Source organism: Meleagris gallopavo, chromosome 1 (assembly GCF_000146605.3).
Source record: "Meleagris gallopavo isolate NT-WF06-2002-E0010 breed Aviagen turkey brand Nicholas breeding stock chromosome 1, Turkey_5.1, whole genome shotgun sequence".
Lineage (NCBI taxonomy): Eukaryota > Metazoa > Chordata > Aves > Galliformes > Phasianidae > Meleagris > Meleagris gallopavo.
This window is the reverse complement of record NC_015011.2, coordinates 120,886,332-120,908,996: the sequence shown is the minus strand read 5'-3', so window position 1 is coordinate 120,908,996 and position 22,665 is coordinate 120,886,332. Positions and strand designations below refer to the sequence as shown.

Below are 22,665 nucleotides of genomic sequence, written 5' to 3'. Positions count from 1 at the left end.
AAAAAAAAAGCAAAGAAAAAAGAGAGAAGAGAAAGAAAGGAAGGTAGGAAAAAAGAAGTTGAGAGAGATGGAAAGAGTAGCAAAAAACAGTGGCTGCATTATGGTGTGATAGAAATCCTTTGATTTACTGGTAGTTTCCAAACAATATGTTCATTTTGTGTTTCACTTGCTTTCTTGATTGCTTTCTGAGCTATCTGCTTCCTGAAGTTTCAGACTTTCTCTCCAGTCTTGCGCAGTCAGCTGTAGAAGCGCAGCTTCCCTGTTTCCATCAAGGCCCTCTGTGTTTATGAACTGAAACCACGTCAGCAAATCCAGCCAGTGCTGGAACATGAGATCATGCTAATATGACTGATTCATTTGCCTCTGGCTGCCCAGACTTTCTCCACAACAAAACACTATCAAAGTACAAAACATGTAAGACCAAGTTGTAAAAGGATAGCACCCACCTGACTGTTTCTTTAGCCATGTTGTTATTGCTACAGAGCATCTTCGAACTTTCTTTGCCTTCTTGTTCTCCCGGCAGATCTATTTCCCACAGCAGCTGTTGAAAGTGTGAACTGGGAATGGGCTTGACTTTAGACATATCCTAAAGAGGAAAAGAAAACTGTTCAGGAAAATAAATACTTGAGCCTGCTCCCTGCTTTAGTTCATAGTGCATCCTTATACAAACACATGAAAGTAATTCAGCTGGAGATTTTTCAATGACAATATAAACTTACGTGTGTTACACCTTGCACTTCTGTCTACAATACAGTTTGGACAGCTTCTCTCATCTCTCTCAAAGCCTTACTGCTGCTTAGAACTTACTTAGCTGCCTCCTGCACTTATTCACCTACATTTCTGCCCAGTCCTTTCCTCAAACAACTCCTTTTTGATTTAGTTCTAGGCAACTAGACGCACAAGAATGCAAACACAAACAAACAAACAACAAAAACAAACCACACTTCACATAATGTTACAGAAAATAAGAGGGTTATTTTTCCCCCAGTTTGTCACAACAGTTTTATTGATGAATATCTGAAGCATGAGAAAGAGGAGGGCATAGTTAGCAGAGTGGGCGTTTTATGGTTATATTTTAAGTAATACCTTGTAAGGATTGTGTTTGTAAGCCTAAACAATCTGTGTCTGCAAATAGAATAACGTGAGATCTAATGCAACTCTCTTCATAAGGGAATGCTAAATTAAGAACTTCTGTCCCTCAATTACTGCCACGCCATGTCTCCCTTTCTCCCCAAAGCACTTCTGTCCAGAGCAGTTTTCTTTTTCAGCCTGAGTGGATAGTGCCAGGACATAAAACTTCTTGGAATACCTGAGGTTGAGAGAAATATTTTCTACTCTTCAACTGAGAAGTGACCAAAGGATGGGTAAGCAATGAATGGCAATGGGTATATATACAGAATTCTGACCCTGTGGTGTGGCAAGGGACTTACTCATGCTGTAGTGCAAGATCACAGAGAGTCCAAGGATGCTGCATGAACACTTTTGGGAGTATCTGAGAGAGATGCTGAACTGTGCTGTGATCTGAAGTGGAAATCAAGTGATCTACTGACATGGCACTGCTCAATGTTAGGGCTATTGCTCTCAGACATATCCTTCATTACAGAGAATAAAGTCCACTGCCACTTTCATGTGGCAAAACACTTTGCAATACCTGTGCTTTTACCCTGCAAATAAACATGTAGCCAGGGGAAAAAGGAGAGAATGAGAAAGACTGAAACACCAATTTCTCTCTCTCTTTCTATTTTAAGCTAAAATGATAATTTCTGCGTCCCTCATTCTATTTCTGTGTTCTGTGGCACTTTGAAGAAGATGTATTATGGCCTTAAGTTGTGCCAAGGTAAGTTTAGGTTGGATATCAGGAAACACTTCTTCACAGAAAGGGTTGTTAAGCACTGGAATAGGCTCCCTAGGGAGGTGGTTGAGTCACCATCCCTGGATGTGTTTAAAAACCATTTGGATGTGGTGCTCAGGGACGTGATTTAGCGGAGGGTTGTTACAGCCAGGGTCATATGGTTAGGTCGTGGTTGGACTCAATGATCATTAAGGTCTTTTCCAACCTGAGTGATTCTATGATTCTATGATTCTAATTAGCTGAAACAGGCCTACATCCTTCTCTTAAAATGCTTCAGGATATATTTAGAGATGGCTGTCTATTGTCCAGGACTTTGCATGTTTTTCAGGCTAAAGATTACTCCTGTACTCAGAGGACAACTGAATTTGTTCTAATATTTCTTTGTTTTATTGTTGTTTGATTGATTGATTGTTTGTTTTTGAAGTCATTTCATAAATGGCAGCTAGCAGCTTTTCAGTGAGCGTAGGCACAATCTAAGTCTCTAATTGGAAAAATAATTGAATTTAGTATTAGCTAGGATTTTAGTGAATGCATTTATTAAATAAGCATGTCCCTCATCCCTTCTGGAATCTTTCATTATAAGGGGGCACCAAGAAATTGAAGTTTTTTGACAGATTCAAACTACTGATTTTTGACTTTGGGTATTGCTTGTGTGATTGGTGTAAGAGTGTCTGAACTTACACAGCACTGTAGAGTGAGAGGTTTTCTATTCCAGTTTCATATGGTTTTACAGTGGTATATCTTGTGAACTGGTGTGAAGTCAATGAGGAAGAAGAGTGTAAGGATATTTGGCTAACCTAAAGGTAAGCATCTACAGCTGCATTAACAGGTCTAACCTTCATTCTCCTTTCAGAGATGAAATAGAGGCATATGACAAATATCACTTATCTCATCCTAATTCAGAGGCTTAAGGTGAGTCAAAGTAATTCCACACCAAAAGTAGGATTTCTCCCCATTAGCCATGAGATGTTCCTATGGTGACTAGGTCAGGTGTAAGCCACTATACTGCAGATGCTTTCAGTTACATGAGTCATCATCTTGCTCCAGATTTACATATGCACCTGTGCCAAGCTGATCTTCAATATCATGTGGACAGAAAAATATCAGAAATACTATAAACAGCAAATGTGATAACCAAAACTATTCTTTGTCAGTCTCTGTTTCACTAGCAAGATTATACCAGATAATGACTACACTTGGTATTCAGTCTATATGGCCTAAAACAACTACACATGGAGTAAGGAGAAGCAGAAAGAAGAGAAGGGAAGAATGTTGGCAAACTTATCACATTTTTACAACTCTAGTACGATCAGCAGAAAAATGCAATGTTTATAGATATGGTGGTATTGTTATTGTGGCACAAGAACAGTGAAAACTAAATGAAACTCAGTGAAAACTGGCATGTAACTATGCATGTAGCGTAGAGAGAGTGGTGATGAACTGGGTTAAATCCAGCTGCTGACTGGTAGTGAGTGTTGTTCCTCAGAGGTTGATATTGGGTGTTGGCCTCTTCTGCCAGGTAGCAGTGTTAAGATTAGAGGGAATAGCTGCAAGCTGCACCAGGGAAAATTCAGATTGGGTATTATAAAGAATTTCTTCTCTGAAAGAATGGCAATGCATTGAAACAGGCTGCCCAGAGAGGTGATGGAATCACTGTCCCTGGAGATGTTTAAGGAAAGGGTAGATGAAGTACTTAGAGATGTGGTTTAGTGGGCAATATTTATGGTGGATGGATTAGATGATGTTAGAGGTCTTTTCCAACTTTAATGATTCTATGATTCTATTATAGTTTTATATGAATATATACTTTGCTTCACATGTGAGGAATTTAAAGTTGACTCTCTATGAGAATGATTTACATTGGAAAGGACCTGTGGAAGTCAAAACAAGTCTAATTTCCACATAGCATTATCTTACATCCTTGTTCAGATAACATGAAGTTGGAGTACTTTGTAGGAAACATGATATCTTGCAAAGGAACTTTAGAATCTTTAAAAGACCCCGTAAAGATCAGGAGACCTTGTTCTGTAGTAGATCTCACATTTGGGTAATGGGTATCAAAAACAGCAAAAATTTTTTGTCTTCTGAATACCGTTTGCCTCTTCTTCTCCTAAATGTTGATCTGAAGGTAACTAACTATGGAAATAAGCTCTCATTTACTCTGAACAAGATAATTAGGTCATTCAAGTTATAATTCTTCCCACTTGCCTCTGTTGTAGCTCATCATCATCGATTGTGTGTGGAAGTTAGCCTCCTAATTTGGGAAGATAAATTGTGTGTCTAAATGCAAAAGATGTACACATTCATCCACCATTATCTCCAGCAGTATAAATGGGAAAAGTAAGGTACAGAGAAGTCAAACTACTTCTACATTGTCCATTTGCTGATGGTGAAACTGGAAAAATGAATCTACACTCAGCCATCCAACCTGTAAAAGCAACCTGAATGTATTGCTTATTAATGAGCACATTCACGTATACATGGGATTATTTACTTAGAAATATAGCTAAGACGAGAATCAAATGTACACACTGAGAGAAATTTGTAATTTGGGTGTACAGATTATTGAGGTTGTGCTGAGGTAGGTGAAAGTCCTGTTAAGTTACATTAAAAAAAAATTGTTTTGATGGGAGAGTATTTTTGTTCAACATATGCAGCTGGTGATGTGATATTAGAATAACCAATGATATAAACCTGTGGCCTTATCGATTTGGTCTTTTCTTTCCTTCCTTTATTGTTACTGAGGCATACTGCTAATAGCAGAGTTTTGAACAAAAGCAGACCTAGATAACTGTGCCGTTTTAAAGGAAACATACACAAAATAAAAATCATCTTTGCCAGTGCAACCTCACTCAGGAACATTTAAGGAAATAAAGTTTCAGGCTCTTCCTAGCAATGGTATGATAAAAGGATTAACAATGGATTTATACAATCATAGAAACTGAAGTAAGCTTGCATAACTGAAGTTTTTAGATTTCCATTATTCTTTTTTCATGAACATTTTCTTTCTTTTTAAAAGTTATGTTCATTTTCACTGCCTTAGCCACTGAGTTTATCTGTACTCCGTATAGTGATATCTGCAAGTCTAACATACTTAATATTTTTTTAATGATTTCACAAGAATGAGAGGTTCCAGAAGTAGGTGTTGCTTAAAAACACATTCCCAGTTTTGTGTTTTTCCTGATCATGTTCAACTTTCAATCAAAGAGAGAGGCTGTCAATTAGACTTTCTCTTTGCTCTCCGTTTATGAAGGAAAAAATCCTGGAAGTTAAAGAAAATGAATTTTTACCTTATATTCTTGTTTTCTTGTTCACAGCTTATTCTGACCCAGCACTTACTCAGAATATTTGAGATCCACAAGTCTATGTGGAAGAATTATATTCAGACAAGATTATGCTTTTGAACATTGTAGCTGGATGCTACATCCCATTCATAATAAAATCTCATAACTTAATTCTCCAGTTATCTTGGAACATATTTTGAGGGCTGGTAGGAACACAGTCACTAAGCTGTGCTCATTTATTTATTCTGAACTCACGTTTGTGATGCAAAAGCAGCAACTTCCAAAAAAGGATTTTAGCAACCCTTGCTCCATTGGACAAACATATTGAAAACACAAACTGAAGACACACTCCTTCCCAACCAGTTTATTTCTACTTCCTGTGGCTGAAATTATGTGAACAAAATCCTATTCTGAGGTGAAATCCAGTCCTTCCAAGATTCTTGAACTTCAAGCAAAAACATTAATCCCATAGCAGTTACGTAGGTATATGTACACATATATGTACATATACACATATATCCAAAACACATTCAGCTATAAGAAAAAAAGTAATTTTTGATGTCATATTAACTCAATTTCAACTATTTTGAATAATCCATCAGCAAATCTCACAGAAAGAATGTGGTTTATGTATTCATAGGAAAAAAATCCTACAAATCACAAACCCCATAAATCATGCTAAATAAATAAATAATTCTAAAGAAAGAAGAACCTAAAAGTGCAAAACACACATTTTCTCAAAGTAACATTCTACGCTCAGGAACAAAAATGAACTGATGGTCTAAGACTGGAACAGTTCTTAAGTATTTTCTTGTACTAGTAATTTTACATGCAGTGAGTGACAGAAATATATAGAGAGAATGGAGGGATTTTTTGTCATCTGTTTCTTACAGAAATTTATACATTTATTTTAAATCACTGAGCTTCTTTTGCAACTGTATATTTTATTCAAAACTAATACATCTACTGCATTATCTTCTATGGAAATATATTCATTACTTACCAGCTTAACTTACCCATTGTTCACTGTTAGACTTCCTATATTACAGTATATTATCCAAGATGAGTACACTCTAAAGACCTTAAATTGTATTTGGTTATTCCACCAATAGCCTTCTCATCATTTTGAAAAAAAGAAATACAAACACTATTTCTCTTTTGTATTTTTCTGGTCCCATCTTTCAGACCCCCTTCTATCCCTTCATCTAGTAGACTAGAGAATGCCCTCCTTACAGACACTTCCCCCCATTTTTTATCCCTGAGTTATGATCAAATCAATTCCTCATTTTCTCTCTCTTGAATAAATCAGCTCTGCTTTTCAAACAAGAAAAAATAAAGCTCCTTTTTTTCAGTGTCTCATGGGAAGACATTTGAACTAGCAAATGCCACAATGAGCAGAGAGGTAAAAGAAGCAATGCTCAGCTTGCTTCTTTTGGAGGCAGCTGGCTTGCATGACAAAACTAGGAGGGAGCAGCCTGGGGAGCCCCAGCCCAGCTTTTGCCACAAGCAGCAACTCCAGAAAGAGCTGGACTGCCACCATCTGCTGTGGACTCCTAGGTGCTCATTAAAGCTCTTTTCTTGGGAAAACAAAAAATCACATTTTAGGCCATCAGGCTCAACTGTTTTCTCAGACTTTCTACTTAAGAAAGTAAGCTTAAGAAGGATGAGCAGATACTATGGAATTCTGCAGACAAAAAGAACCCCTGAATGAAAGATAAATATATCCGGATCCTATGTAAGCATCACACTCATTTCCAAATCTTCTATGTGTTTTTTAACTATGGTACATTGGTCATATATGTGTGTGTGTGTGTGTGTGTGTGTGTGTGTATGTATGTATATATATATATCTTAAGTTTAAAATTACATTAAATTTGTTCATAAATTCCTAAATTTCTGGCAACTTCTTGCACTCTCTTTCTCTCTTCTTCCCTAATAAAGGATCATAGAATGACTTGAGTTGGAAGAGACCCCAAGGATCATCAAGTTCCAACCCCCCTGCCACAGGCAGAGCCACCAACCTCCAGATCTGGCACTAGACCAGGCTGCCCAGAGCCCCATCCAACCTGGTCTTGAACACCTCCAGGGTTGGGGCATCCACAGATTCTCTGGGCAGCCTGTTCCAGTGCCTTAGCATTCTTTCTGTAAAGAACTTCCCCCAGCATCAAAGCTAATCATAATGGATCGTAATACATCGCCAAATACACAGCAGAGCAGAGTAGCTCTTGTGTCTCGGCAATATAGTAGTTATTTTTCATGGACAGATCTGGAAAATTTCATATACTATAGCTGAATAGAAATTATATGGTGGTAGAATGAAACAGTATAAACTACAGCGTGATCAGAATTTCAATCTGATGTGTTTCTGTTAAAAAAAAACGATCATGAGATGGTTAGTTCTCAATGAATCCCCACATTCCCCTGCCTGCTAATCATCATGTGCCTGCCCACCCAGCAAGTGAATATATTGACTCTACTTCTTATTTTTCTTTATACTTTTTATTGACCTTCTCCTTTATCTTATTTCCACTTCCTGTTTCGTGGGAACTCTTTCCGCAGAGCAAACAAATGGACTCAACATTAATCTCAAATGCCTATATTCTGCATTATGCTTTATCCTCATTTTAGATGATACAATTTCTCGTGGCAGCTATTTGCTATGAGATATTTCATATGCACCCATATGCCTATGCATTAAATAAAATCATATTGCATACGATTTTGCATATTGCATGTTGCATATTGCACAAAATCAAAGTATATCCAGGAAGCAACTTCATATCAGTTTAAAGGGATAAAGAAGACATGCTTATGTTGCAAATCCACAGGCATTTCTTTTTCAGTTCATTGCAGAAAAACCACTAAATTTGTTACCACCATTTATTTGTCATTTCTACAAATAAATAGTTATCTCCTTCAGCACAAATCCTTATTTATTTATTTTTTTTCTGTTCATAGTGAAAATGCTTTAGGTTATTTTTAATTTGTGTTACTGTGCCTTGCAGTGTAGGGTAGCAAACTGAACTGTATTTCAGCTTATTTCTGCATCTGTTGTAAATGTAAACAATTTTTGAATTATGTAGCAACTACTATAGTAGTTACACTAATATAGTGACTTCATAACATTTTTCATCGTAAAAGCCTTTCCTTCAGGCTACTTCTTATCTTACTGGAGAGTCTATAAAGACTTGCAGTAGCTCATGCAGATGTTCCCTACATGTTTTATTCATGTGGAGGTGTTTGCCCACAAGTCAATGACCAGAATACAATCTATATTCACGTTGGCCATTTTAATGGGCACACTGCTTCGTCTGCACTACTGTAATTCCTTATTTTAGTATGTGAAAAGCAACATCACTGAGCTTTGAGTTTAAGCAAGGCTTGGGAGAACTAAAGGAATAAAGTATTCTAAAATCATGACAGTTTAAGAGCATTCAAGGGATTACTCAAGTGTATTTTGACAAATTTTAGAACTTTCAGATTTTTACACTGGACTGGAATTGATACACTAAGCCTAAAGAATACTCTAAGAAAGGTCTCCAGCCTTTTTGTACATCAAAGGCAATTTTATCAACTTTAAAAATGTTAAAGAAATGGTATCTGAAATTCAGTCATTACTGAGGACACTACCCAGAGGTCCTCCACCACCTGTTACATGGTTGAGGTTTGTGACAGGCAGTGTTGTGTGCATAACAACTGTTTCTGAGCACAACAAAATTGAAGGAGATGGGAGAGGAAGAAAACTGGTGCTATGGTGTCCGCTCTGGAAAATCTCTTCCCACAGTATATGGGACTTTCTCGCTATCACTAACATGACCTTGCAGAAACTGTCTCACTGTAACCTGACACAAGTGCCATATTACTTACCCATATCTCTGTAGCACCTTGATCTACGTCTTAATGCCTCAACACTAATTTTCCGTGTGAACATCATAGCTGTGGAAGCCCATTCAAATGCATCCTTAACAAAGATTTCAATTTTGACTAGCATTATATTTCCCCAAATACCTGCCATCTGCTTTCAGAATTGGCAGAGCTGTAAAAATGTCCCTTCTGTGGGTGATTACTACACATGGGTGATAGCCTTCGAAGAGCTCATACAGAGTTCATGCACTCTTGTGGAAGAGGATTTATCTTTCAATTACCAGAAGAAAATGTAATACCATTATCTAAAGCTTTCTCAGCACTTGTTAACCCTGATATCATTGCAGCATATGAACTTATGATTGAAGTAATTATGTGCTTAAAGGGCATTTTCAAAGAGCTAAACAAAGCATATGCAAACATCAATTTACTCTTAAAAAAAGTAAATGTCCTTGATCTCGGTCCAAACTTCATTAGAAAAACTGACAGACATGTATACAAGGAATTAGATAATCTTGCAGACCTATTCTTGAAAGAAAAATCATATATTCCCACAATCAAGGGGAAATAATATTTTTCTTAATAGCATGAGAAAAAAAAATATTATTACCCTCAGCTGATACAGAAACTCTAATCACAAGCATCACTAACATAATCTGATGGATAAAAAGAGCATATGTGCTATTCAGATAATCAACACTGTAAACAATACCAAAGTATCTTGGATTTGGGTAAAAAAATATTTTCTTCATTAATATGAATGAGTTTAAATTTCTTAAGGGTATAGCTTGTTTGATTTTTTTCTTCAAATACTGTGGTGAGGCTTTCAGCAACACTGAATTAATCTTTCACCTAATCTGTGATATTTACATCTCTTAACAAATTGAACACACCAGTTATTTTGCATTTAAAGAGGTGCATAATCTCGAGGTAATAGACTTCAGCTATTACAAATTATATATTTTAGTAGTAGATTTGGCATATTTATTGAAAACATTCCTGAATTAAAGATTTCTCATTTAAACTTGAATGAGATTTCTCCATCATTAACATTTTAACTAGGAAGTTCTTCCCTTCAGAAATGAGGCTTCAGGGAAAGGTATATTTTTATTATATGACGAAATGGAAACAAATTATATAGGATTATATAGGTTAGAACTCTTCTTATAACAATCTTTTATATATCTCTCTGAGGGCATTTGAAAATCTGCCAAAGAGCTTAACTGAACTGTATTTCAGTAACAACAAAGTACACATTCCCATCTGGGAAAAAACTTAGCTACTTTAAATCCATGAAGCTGCTTGAGTTAGAACTGATTAAAGACAGATATGCAATTAAGTCTACTATATAATTTCACACAGCTATTTCATACTCTGATTCTGAAACAGAACAAAAATGATATGATTTCTATTGAGTTGACTAATGGAGTTGCAGATCACTGCATCCAGATTTGAGTTGTAAGTAGCTCCAAGGCTCAGACAAATCAACATTCCCAGTGGAAATTAGAGAAGTTCTCTTAAATGAAAAGGGAGCTATTTTCATCACACTTGTTCATTTCAGGAAAGACAAAATTCCTATCTTGCAATTGTGCAGTACGTCCTATTTATTTCCATGGAAACTACAACAGATATAAAGAGCACATCATCACAGATAGAGCAAATTCTCAGCAAGAAAACACTCTTTTTCAATGTAGTAATGACCATGAGCTATGCATTTTCACCAGTGAAGTAAAAGACCCTACATGCCATGCTCATAACAACCTGCACAACTGGAAATGACCCACTGTTGCTATCTTCTCTGTTGAAATGCACCATCCACTGCTTCACTGCACTCACATCCACCAGGTGGTCTCCATAAAAGTTCAGTAAGTGTTGATGAATGTCACTGGGTGCCATTTTTTCCACCTGGAGGAATTCAGTGCCACACCATTACTTCATTTGCACTTCCATGTCAGATGCCATTGTGTCAGACCACCCCTCTACTGCCATTTGTCTCACGGTAAAAACCCTTTCCCATTTGGTAGAAAAGGTCAACCTGTACAGCCATACCACCAACATCTGCTTCTGATGTTGTGGGGCAACACAATGGCACACTAGGCATTACTTTTGGAGAAGCCCTCATATCATCCACAAGAATTCACTTAACAAAACATACTGCATAGGACATCCAAGAAGCAGCATGACTGGCCAGAAAGTGCTGAGCTTTCATTTCACCTGAAGGAAAAGGGGACAAACATGTCCTGATGTGCCCAGAAGGAAGGGCCTGAGAGATGGGCAAAGCTGTGGCCAGCAGATGGGTGCAGAGTGTCTGAGTGGCAGAAATACAGTGCCTGTCCCATGAGAAATGTAAGAAAGGGTCAGTGGAAGTACTGTGAACATGAAACTGTGACAGCTGTCTGAGGGAGGGCAGAATTATTGAAGAATTTTTAATTGCTGATCCTCAATACTATAGATCGCTATTAAAAGCAAGCAAACAGAAATGTCATAAATTTTCCTTTCACTGAAGTTTTGTGCTGCCATTTTCAGACCTATTGGCTTTCTGTATGCAGTGTAACAACTGTAGTCATCTTACCTTGTTGCAGTGTTTGCATTAGAAGGAGATGGTTTATGTTTTGGAGATGCTCTTTTCTCCCTACCAATTACAAAGGAATTCATGAAGGCCCTGGAGTGTACTCAGAGAAGGGCAACAAAGCTAAGAGATGTCTGGAACAGAGTCTTATGGGAAGCAGCTCAGGGAACTGGGATTGTTTAATCTGGATTAGAGGAGGCTCAGTGCAGACCACATTGCTCTCTACAATAACCCGTAAAGAGATTGTGCTAAGGTGGGAGTTGGCCTCTTCTCCCAGATAACAGCAATAGGATGAGAGGAAACAGCCTCAAGTTGTGCCAGAGGAGATTCAGGTTGGATATCAGTAAAAGTTTTCTTCTCCAAAAGAGGAGTCAGGCAGTGGCACAGGCTGCCCAAGGAGGTGGTGGAGTCACCATCCCTGGAGGTGTTCAAGAGCCACGTAGATGTGGCACTGAGGGACACAGTTAGTGGACATGGCGATGATAGGCTGGTGGTTGGACTAGAATGATATTTGAGGTCTTTTCCAAAATTAACGATTTTATAATTATGTGAAAACGTGAAGTTTGTGACATTTGTATTTTAACAAATGAATCCTACATAAGCTGTGAACTTCATGTTTCATGTGGGCAGCTGATAAGTTTGCTTACAACCCACAGCCGGCAAACATCTGTAATATAAATATCGATCCTGCCTTTGGCAATGAAGATGATCATGTTGTGGATGTTGCAAACAAATACGGAGTGTATGTCATCAGTAATACTCGTGTGGGTAAGACTTAATGCTTGTGAGCTAACCAACTACGGAGGGTTTTTTTTTGCAGGACATCTGATGTTTCCCAGCAATGTTGAAGCTGTTACACAGCTGTTACAAATTTATGCTATCTTCATGCTCTTGACTAATTGCCCTGCACCACTTCACATGTGCAGCTAGGATTGATTGGCTAGTGCTAATGCACATCCAGAAAGCCTTCATACCTACAGAAAATCCTTGATGTCAGTATATTTAAAACTGAGGAGGCAGACCAAAGAGAACAAACCTACCTGACTCATAGCCACACTTCTTTCCAGTAGTGGGGGTCCCTCCCCCAGTTATGGTCAGATTCTGCTTTCCTCACACTGTGCTGGAATATTCCCACAAAAATCAGTTCTCCATTCATAAGATTGACCTTTCTGTAGCCGATTCCTCTGCATTCTCTGCAGCAGAGCTGGTGCTGCATATAGCTGGTCAGGTGCTGCCCTGTTGGCTGCAAGCTTGGTACTGACGTTGAGTTTGATGCAGAGCAGTTCTGCCTGCAGTATTGTTCTCTAGTGAACAGGTTTAAGGTCTTTTAAATTCAGAATTGACTCACTTATGCTGCTGACTAATTGTATGCCACTGTACCCATGTTTTTACTTTATCTTCCTTCTCCTTTCACTAGCAATAAAAAATTGAAAAGCACCTGGTTCCTGTTTCATAGTTTTTGATTCCATTAAAAATTTCAGACTTCCCTTTAATCCTTCTTTCACTTCTTGATTTTAAGACATCCAATTACATAATCTCAAAAGAAATTGTTCCTGTATTTATTCTGCAGGTAGCTTGATAACAAGTTTTCCCATTTTTGTTAATATATTTGCTTTGGTGCTTGCAACTGCTTGCTGAAATTTTGGCATTAAACTTCTTGTCATTAGACATTTTTAAATACTGGAAAGGATTCATCAAAGATAGAGTTTATGTACTCTGCAGCAATGTACAAGTCAAACTCATGCAGCCTGTTTCCAAGAACATGACGTTTACTGCAGAAACATGAGGGTCTTTCAGCAAACTTACCACATTTAGTAAGGTATCACAATTCTTGCAAGTAAGTGGCGTGCACTCTTATTTTTATTTGAAAAAGTTGGAATATTTCAGTTTTAATTTATACAAACTTGTAAAGATTCACCGATCTTTTGAAAATTTCCACGTAAACATACTGTAAAGATTTAAATCTGTTTTTGTGTTGAACAGATACTCAAAACAAGAAAGAACAGTACTTATTTTCTCATGCACTACTGCTAACATTTCTATCTTGCAATGCCATAAGGGGACAATTCAGGTCAGAGTGTGGAGACAACAAAAGCCAGAAAAGGAGTGTGCATTGCTGATCTAAATGGAGCCCCAGTGAAGCGAATGGTAATTCTTCCATGACTTCAAGGGCTTTGAATTATGCCCTGAGGGGCAGATTTGTAAGGTAATGTAGGCACCAGCATTTTTGTAAAACCCACTTGATACTTCTCTGTGTGTTCAGGCAGCTGAATAGCAGTGAATTTCTGCACTATCGGATACCCTATGTCTCAGACGGAGTTACATGTTTCTGCTGTTGCAGACTGAGTTACACCTTGCTGATATTCTTTATATAGTCAGTCAGTCTAATTTCTAGATCTTTTCCCTAAGCATTTACTTTCAAGGTTATTTAGCCTCTTGCTTTTACCTTTGTTTCTCCCAACATGCGCACATAGGCAGGAGGCATGCCCTCTAGCATGCCCCATCATCTAGTCTTTGGCCATATCTTGACTGCACAGTTGGGGAAAAGATTTCTTTCCCCCATCTGAGTTCCTACTCAGAGAAACCCCTGAACTGCAGCCAGAAAGGGATTTGCAATGTGTTCCAACTAGTCTCCAGGCCAGGAGGCGGAAGGTATGTGATACACTATGGAGCACACCTGATCTCAGGCTTAGGTAGGGGCAATTTGGTCTTGTTGAGACTATTGATGATGAAATTTTGTTGGAAGGAGTGGATGAAGACCTGATTACATTCTTCTCCTCAAGAAACTGCCCTTGGGCTTGTACTCTCCTGTGAGCTAGAGATGACTCATAATTGTCATGGCATAGTCTCTTACTGCAGTATTTCAGGTGGGAGCAGCTCAGTTGCTCAGTATGCCCTTTTTTTGAGGGCTTTCTCCTTTGACTGGTAACTATGCTTGTTTTTGTGAGCAGTGACAGTACTTAAGGCTCTTGTTTGTGTATTTAGAAGGGCTAAGCCAACAGCATCATTATGTTATTCTAGTATTGTGGTTTTTGTTTTACTTTTTTTTTTCTTTCTTTTTTGTGTAATCAAGTCAGTGTTTATGTTTGACAGGCAAGTTTGATTAACCCATTTGCACAAGATCCCATTTTACCTTAACTTTTCAAGCAGAACCTTGGCACAAGACTTTGATGAGGTTCATTTTTGTTGGCATGCAATAGACCTTCAAGATGTTCTGGTGTGAATTGCACTGACAGCTGACAAAAACTTCCATAAGCCCAGATAAATTTAAGTCTCTAAATACTTCTAGAAATATGTATCTAATTGAACTAGGTTCTGTAACTTTTGGATTTAAAACATTCTATCAGTATTTCTGGATTTAAAATCTGCCCTATTTATCGGCATATGATGACTGCACTGATTGGATCATCTTTTCAACTTTCATGCCCATGAAAGCCACAGTCATCTATAAATTGCAGATGCATGGATCACATGAAATCACAGGCATTTCCTGCTTTAGCTTTCACAAATCAAATTACGAATACTTACCTGTATAGTAAAAAAAGCTCTAGATAAAAATCCTTTACATTCCTTTTTATTTTCTCCTTGGCTAGAGCACTGCTACTGAGGCACTCTTATTGTCATACACCTTCCCCTCACACTCAGGACACACACTGAAACACAAATCTGTACTCTAATTTCCTCAAACTTTTCTCCATATTTAAATCTGTGTGATGACATCAGCAAAGCAGGACGTTTTCTGGTAGTATGAAAATACTACTCTGTTCCCACAGAAAGCAGATAAGTGCTAACACCCCTCTTGAAGGAATGCTTATCTGTTGCAGATGCTTGACTGTCTGCTTCAGGTCATAATCAGAAGAATAAATTTCCTACCATTTTCTGAACTGAAAAGTTAAGGGAGTGAGCCTGACCACTCTACCAGCTGAACATGTTTTAGTATTCAGAATATCTTCCTTCTTCAATAGGATAAAAGATGATGAAGATAAAAATTGAAGTGACTGAAAATCTTATTTTTTTCTTTTTAAAAAAGTTTATATAAGAGAGTAAACAACCCCAAAACTGTTCTACTAATTACTGGTATTTGTTACTCAGTGCAAAGGAGAGGCAAAGAAGATATTCAAAAATAATTCAGAATATCCTGTAGTCTTCCACTTACAAGAGCTGTAGGCTGAAATATTCATATGAATAGGAGGGAAAAATGCAACTACTCAATCACCTCTGTTACCAACTGCAAACACTGAGCCTGGACAGAAATAAGGGGAAGTGATCCTAAACCAATTAGCAAAAGCAATCACAATGCATTTTGATGATATATCTTAGAATCACAGAATCTTTTGAGTTGGAAGGGACCCCTAAAAGGCCATCTTGTCCAACTCCCCTACAATGAACAGGGACACCTACAGCTGAATGAGGTTGCTCAGGGCCCTGTCCAGCCTGATCTTGAGTGTCTTCTGGGATGGCTTTCACTACATCTCTGTTGTATTCCAGTGCCTCACCACACTTATTGTAAAAAAATTCTTCCTTATATCTAATCCAAATCTCCCCCTTTTTAGTTTAAATTGTCCTATAACAATAGACTGTGCTAAAGAGTCTGTCCCCTTCTTTCTTACAGCCTCTCCTTAGATACTGAAAGGCCACTATCAGATCTCCCTGGAGCTTTCTCTTCTGCATGCTGAACAGCCCTAGCTCTCTCAGCCTGTCCTCGTTCCTATGAGGACAGAACTCAGTACTTTTATTCTCTTAAATTTTCCATGTTATGTTTTTGAAGACCTATCTGACTATCCCTGAAAAAGTCAGTTTTCTTGATCTTGGCATCAACTTTATCAAACAACTCAACTTCATTATCTTTCAAAGCGTTAATCATCTCACAAAAGGTAATTTACAAGGTGCCACCTTTAGCACAAAATAGGTCTAGTCTGTTAAAATTTGTTGAAAAAAGTGTGTATTTTACTATGTAAAATGATAAGTAACTGAGACATTTCATGCACTTTCTAGAACAAAACCAGGGACATTTTATTCTGTCTATCTGTTCTCAGGTCACAGCACATCTGACCTTGCAAAGTGCTGAAGCTCAGCTTAAAAAGCCGCACATTTATTAACTTGGATCAGTTTAAGCTCAGATCAGTTAATAAGCTTTGGGGAAATGGCCCAACTGAATTTGTCTGCAAATTGTGTTAGTCAGGCATTGAATGAAATTGAATTCAATCAATGTGGCTTCAAATATTTAAATCTGTCTATCAAACAATATATTGGATTTTACGTGTGGTTTTGCATTACAAGAAATCAGAAATCTAGAAGCATTAGACTTGAACCACAATAGGCATAAGTAGCATCTCAGCTGGCACTTACTGAAAGTCTCCATTGCCTGAAGGTTTTTAGCTGGTCGTACATTCTGTACTGATAGAGGCAAAGCAGCAATTCTCCAGAGGAATCAGCTTTCAAAGGAAATCACTTCAAAGTTTCATGGGGAAACAGATACAGGGAACACATACGATTTTAAAGAATCTCAGCAACATAACAAATCTTGATGTATCCCAACATTAAACAGCTAACAATCCCCACAGAAACATACTTACTATTCCAGCTCCGAAAAGCAGCAAGCTGAAAGCCTTTAACTTTACACCCTCCACTGCATTTATTTTTGTGAAGAGGAATGATCACAGCTTTGGACTAAGCATAATCACTGATGTTTCCCCTGGAGATTCCTGGCCAACTCTGTTGATAAGACTTAACAGGATTTCAGGGATTTTTGTGAACTCTTCTGTTGAAGAAGGCTATCCTTCATACCTTGATCTGAGTTACAGCATAGTAGGAGAGCCAGTCATCCTGCAAGGTTTGGAAAAGCATACAGCTAAAAGGCAACCTGTCAAAGTAGTAACTTCATCAAAAGGAAGCAGGATCCTGACAGTTTTACACTGTGGGCAGCAACAAGAAATTGTGCAAGTCCATAGAACCATAGAATCACCAAAAATTGGAAAAGACCTCTAAGATCATCCAGTCCAACCGTCCACCTATCACTAATATTTCCCCACTAGACCATGCCCCTTAGTACAATGTTTCTACAGCACCTCCAGGGATGATGACTCCACTACCTCCTTGGGCAGTCTGTTTCAACACATTACCACTCTTTTGGAGAAGATATTTTTCCTAATGTCCAATCTGAACCTCCCCTGGTTCAACTTGAGGCCATTTCTTCTAGTCCTATCGCAAGTTATATGGGACAAGGAGCTGACCCTCACCTCATCACAGCCTCCTTTCAGGCAGCTGTAGAGGGTGATAAGGTCTCCCCTGAGACTCCACTTCTCCAGACTAAACAATCTCAGTTCCCTATCCTCTCCCTGTAAGTCTTGTGCTCCAGATACTTCACAGTTCAGTTGCCCTTCTCTAGACATGCTCCAGGACCTCCACTGTAGTGAGGGCCCAAAACTGAACACAGTACTTGAGGTGCAGCCTCGCCAGTGCTGGGTTCAGAGGAATGGTCACCTCCCTGCTCCTGCTACAAACACTATTTCTGATACAAGTCAGGATGCCATTGGTCTTCTTGGCCACTTGGGCACACTGCTAGCTCATGTTCAGTTGAGCATTGACTGAGACCTAGAACATAGAACATAGAACCACAAAGACCATAACCTTGTAAGAGACCATCAGAGTGTGTTGAAGAGTTTATGATCCATGTAGCAACTGATCTGAGGATCTGACTGGGCCGTGAGGGCTTTGCCATGCTGCACACATCCCTTATCATATGATAAGCATAGCCAGCTGGTCATAATCAGAAGCCTATAGGCAGCAACTACTTGGCGCCAGCGGTGATGTCAGCAGTATGTCCCTGGCTTTATCTTAGTGAAGTCATATGTTTTCATGTAAGAACCCTTTAGTACCACAGTAACAAATAAATAAAAAATAAACATAGAAATAGATCTGATTCAAATCCTATGAAAGCTCTGAAGATGACAATGCCAGCAGACCTCGTCATTTATGGGAAGCCTGCACAGTTTACACACTGACAAGAGGTCTAACGCTGTATCATTTCAGGGCTCCCAGCATCAGAAGGGACTGAAGATGTTACAAGTTGCTGTCTGGTTTTGTAGGATATCAGTAACACGATTATCTCTCTTGAGAGTGCTTGCAGTGCTTTTACTGGAATCTAAAGCACCAGCACTTTCAGTGCCAGACAGATGATATGTATGCTGGTCTGGGGACCTGCAGGTGGTTTCTTCCTTGCTGTTATTAACAGCATTGTGATAGCAATGACAAAACATTTATTTTGCTGAGAATTCTGGGACTCCTACTGCTCCCATCTGGCAAAGTGCCTGGCTTTGTGGCCACGGCCACATAAGGCTCACTCTTACAATACACAGATTCTGTAGAACACCTGAGAAACAGCAATGACCATTCAGAAAGCACCGGGTTTCAATTTTTTAATTTTAATTTTAATTTTTATTTATTTATTTATTTCTGGGGAAAAGAGAGTCAAGTGTGTCCTGGCATGTCCAGAAGTAAGGGGCTGGGAGGTGGGCATGGCTGTGAGAAGCAGCTGCATGCAGTGGGGCCAGGCAGCAGAGAAACAACGTTTGCCCCCATTGTGATTATGTGAAAGGGTTCCCAAGGTGTAGTGGCCATTGTTCAGGGATGAAGATCTTTCCTGGCAGTCTAGAGGAGCAGGGCTTGTGGATAGTACCCTGCCACATGGTGGGGTGTTTAGGAAGTGAGCAGTATGTTTTACTCTCTGAAATGTGCTCTGTTTTGTTGCTATGACAAGCTTTGTTCCTGGGAAACCCTTGCTTTCACATTTGTAAAATTGCAGACAGATGCTACACAGGAGACATGCAGGGAAAGGCATCATTGTAAATTTTAAAGGAATTTCTACTTGTAAGATTGTTTACTACTTCCATGTAGGACATTCATTTACTTACTGAGTGACCTAGGGTACTCTCTGAGTCTATCTACCCTTTCTTCTACAATTTGTGCAATGTGGATAATAAAAATCACTTTGTAAGTCATTTTGTATTCATAAAGTGATTTGGGATACCAGGATGTAAGGCATAGGGACTCTCATCTTGCTAGAGGGAGATGTGACAGGATCTCCAACAGCAGTCCTCAGTCAATATTCAAGCTATTAAAGTTATTGACAAGATATTAGAAGCATAGAGTCATAGAACTGTTAAGGTTGGAAAAGACCTCTTAGATTATCTAGTCCAATCAACAATCCATCCCCACCATACCCAATAATCATGTCCCTCAGTGGCACATCCACACATTCCTTGCTACCAAACATTTAAAGTGATTCTGCCTTTCTCGTGTGTAATGTGATCATGTGTAATGTGTAATCTGTGTAATCATTATGGTTGCTTTACACATCGGTCCCCTTGCTTACAATCCTTACAATCACCTTGCTTACAATTCTGTCCAACCCCTGGGATTTATGCATCTAATTTCCAGTCTGAGTATATTTGGTGTGTGTACATCTGTGAAGCTGAATACAAAAGAACCAGGACTGATCCCTGACTCAGGACAAGTAACATTGGTGTGTGGTTTCCACACAACTTAAAGCCAGTCTCTTGCTTTCAAGCTTTGGGATTGTAGCTGGAGCAGTCCGAAGCAGGAAATGAATGCACCAAGGAGGGTGTATGACTAGATTATGCAGAGCTTCGTTCACTCCAAGTGTGGATCCTTCTGGTGAGGATGAAATTCAGTAGGACTTCTTGGGCTTAGATGAGGTTTAAGAACATGGAATGGGTAATGGTAATGCTGAGATTCTCTACATTAGCCCAGAGGTTATAGCATTCTCACAGGTCAATCAGCAACTGGTTTTGGGGCTCTTTGCCTGAAGAGGTTGAAATGCGGTTTTACCCGCTCAGGATGAGGGAGAGTTGCAAGAAAGAAAGGTATCTGAAGGGGGTTTATCTGGAGATAATTGCAGCCCCTTTAGGCACGCGGATCTTATGCATGTGCGTACTTTATGTATTCCTCCCATGCCCTATCATTGTAAAAATGAGGACTGATGAACTCTTTGGCAGTTGAACATAAAAGGAGGATTTGTGGAAAAAACAAAATCAAAATCCTCCAAAGTTTAGGGCTAGTCTCCTTCCTTAACTTCACTGAAAGTGCAATCAACTTGAACTAATATGACACACACAGCAAAGTCGGCTTATCACACAATGACGTGTTGAGATGTGAAATCAAGCTGTCTCCTCATGAAAGATGGATCAAGACAGAAAATTATCATCTGAATGGGTTTTTTGAAGATAAGATAGCAGAAGTCATGTCAGTGGCAAAAACAATGTAAAAGGAAGTGTTTTATTTCTTTTCTGATTAGAGAGTGAGACTGTGCAACTTAGTGAATTGCAATTAATCATTTTAGAGTGATTATTTCTCTTCATCTTCGTTTCTCCGTCTTCTTTCCCTAAGTGAAATCTGTTGCAAATCCTATCACCTGTGAATTTCATTAAATTGAAAGTGGTCAGTTGTGGCTTGTACATACTTCGATATTTCTAATTTATGTCTGTCCCCAAGTATCCAAAAATTTGCCAGAGGATGTTGCAATAAACAATTCCTCTGTCATTCCTGGATGTAGTATGCATTACCTGAAATGAGTGCATAGTAATGCAACAGAGCTAAAACCCCCGAACAACTGAAATAAGGTTTTAGAAATTTTTTTCAGGGCCTGAATAAGCTGATAAAAAAACTTTAAACAGGAATCACTATCCAAAGGCAATTGAAACGTCTCAAGATTTTTGCAAGAAACGGGTAAAAATGAATATGCAACATTTGCTAGCTGAGCAAATTCTAAATAATTGCTGTCTGATGAAAACCATTTATGTAAACACCTTTAACCACTCTGAGGTTTAGAAAGAAATACTGTATATTTTCCATCAGCAATATTTCTTTCAGCACTTGCATGGTGGAAGAACTCTACTTGGACACAAATTATCTTTATAATATCCCCTGTAGAAAAAAAAAGTTTCTTTGCTGAACCCTGTTTCTTCCACACTTTGCAACCACATCTCCACCTCCACTCGCTTTTTTTTTTGAGGCCTAAGGACACTGGAAACTGTCCAAGGTACTTCCTGGGTGCTCACACACAACTGTGCCCCCCACTAACCAGTACTTGTGTCATTGTGTCATTTAAGCCTTCCTCCTATTATAGTTCCTAGCAGGCTGTATGGCAAAAATAATTGTTCCTCTTGAATTCAGCTGCTCAAAAAAGGATACAGCTTCAGGTGAGTTTTTGCTGCACCTCATTTTGTTGCTTCTTGATTCATATTTTAATTACAGGGGGAAAAGAACAGCCCAGTATATATAAGCATTTCTAGCAAGTCTTGTAACGTGCTTCTTTTCAGCAGCTATATTTAAAATATCTGATGTTCAAGGATTTCATTATAAACAGCAAAGCCCGTTGGAAATCTTAAAATCTTCTTACTTGCAGTTTTGGAGTACTATTTATCAAGCAAGTTGATCTCAGTCTTTCACTGAGCGAAGTACACTGAGCTGTCTTGAAGCAGAATATCACCTTCATCACAGGGTAACAACAACAGTACTATTAGTAGGAAATCAGTCAAAGACCTGGAGGAAATAATATGCCCTTGCCAGAAGATAAGCCCAGGAATTGATATATCTTTGCTCAAAGCTCAGTGCAGGAGGTTTGATAAATCCTTCAAAGTTAAAACAGCGATTTTCTTCACTGACAAAAAGCAATTTGAAGGTGTTCAGTGGGTATTTTGTTTGAATTTGTCTTTTGATATCATTATCCATGGTCTGGATAGTATCTATTCTGTCTTCCAATATTATTTGAAATATTTATGTCTGAGTAGTAATAAATTGGAGTTTCTCATTATGCTTTTTTGAGCCACTCTCTTTAGAGGTAATAGATTTCAGTGAAAATAAGCACTACTTCACCATGGCAGGGATAAAACATAACCTGAGTTATAATACTTTTTTTTTTTCCTGTGACCTTGAAAACACTGAAACAGCGCTTAAGGGGGCCTACCTCATGTGTAAACACATGAATAAAGAAATCTTGAGAGAAGAATCACAGAATCATAGAATCACTGAATGGCCAGGGTTGGAAGGGACCTCAAGGATCATGAATCTCCAAC

The 22,665-nt window shown here is 38.6% G+C and overlaps 1 protein-coding gene across 1 annotated transcript in view; it reads right to left on the bottom strand.

Moving 5' to 3' along the window:
* LOC104915579 (maestro heat-like repeat-containing protein family member 2B) overlaps positions 1-22,665 on the bottom strand; it is a 445,385-nt gene that overhangs the window by 53,749 nt on the left and 368,971 nt on the right. The window lies entirely within an intron of this gene.